Raw genomic sequence first — 871 nt, 5'->3', positions numbered from 1 at the left:
CTACACCAAATTCCAATTTACATGGAAGAAGCATCTCCATTCCAGCCATTGGAGCAAACAACTTTGAGCTGAAACCTCAGCTAGTTTCTCTGATGTAGCAGAACTGCAAGTTTCATGGACTTCCATCTGAAGATCCTTTTCAGTTCTTAACTGAATTCTTGCAGATCTGTGATACTGTTAAGACTAATGGAGTAGATCCTGAAGTCTACAGGCTCATGCTTTTCCCTTTTGCTGTAAGAGACAGAGCTAGAGTGTGGTTGGACTCTCAACCCAAAGACAGCCTGAACTCTTGGGATAAGCTGGTCACGGCTTTCTTAGCCAAGTTCTTTCTTCCTCAAAAGTTGAGCAAGCTTAGAGTGGATGTTCAAACCTTCAGACAGAAAGAAGGTGAATCCCTCTATGAAGCTTGGGAAAGATACAAGCAGCTGACCAAAAAGTGTCCTTCTGACATGCTTTCAGAATGGACCATCCTGGATATATTCTATGATGGTTTATCTGAGCTATCAAAGATGTCATTGGATACTTCTGTAGGTGGATCCATTTACCTAAAGAAAACACCTGCAGAAGCTCAAGAACTCATTGACATGGTTGCTAATAACCAGTTCATGTACACTTCTGAGAGGAATCCTGTGAGTAATGGGACGCCTATGAAGAAGGGAGTTCTTGAAATTGATACTCTGAATGCCATATTGGCTCAGAACAAAATATTGACTTAGCAAGTCAATATGATTTCTCAGAGTCTGAATGGAATGCAAGCTACATCCAACAGTACTCAAGAGGCATCTTCTGAAGAAGAAGCTTATGATCCTGAGAACCCTGCAATAGCAGAGGTAAATTACTTAGGTGAACCTTATGGAAATACCTATAATCC

General features: G+C 41.1%; 1 non-coding gene across 1 annotated transcript; it reads right to left on the bottom strand.

Moving 5' to 3' along the window:
- Window positions 1-347: 347 nt before the first annotated feature.
- LOC148580930 (small nucleolar RNA R71) lies at window positions 348-455 on the bottom strand. Its single transcript, XR_015897290.1, has one exon. It is a non-coding gene; the product is annotated as a small nucleolar RNA R71 (small nucleolar RNA).
- Window positions 456-871: the final 416 nt, after the last annotated feature.

Source organism: Arachis ipaensis, chromosome B10 (genome assembly GCF_059453495.1).
Source record: "Arachis ipaensis isolate K30076 ecotype BB chromosome B10, ASM5945349v1, whole genome shotgun sequence".
Classification (NCBI taxonomy): Eukaryota; Viridiplantae; Streptophyta; class Magnoliopsida; order Fabales; family Fabaceae; genus Arachis; species Arachis ipaensis.
This window is presented reverse-complemented; position numbering and strand designations above follow the sequence as displayed.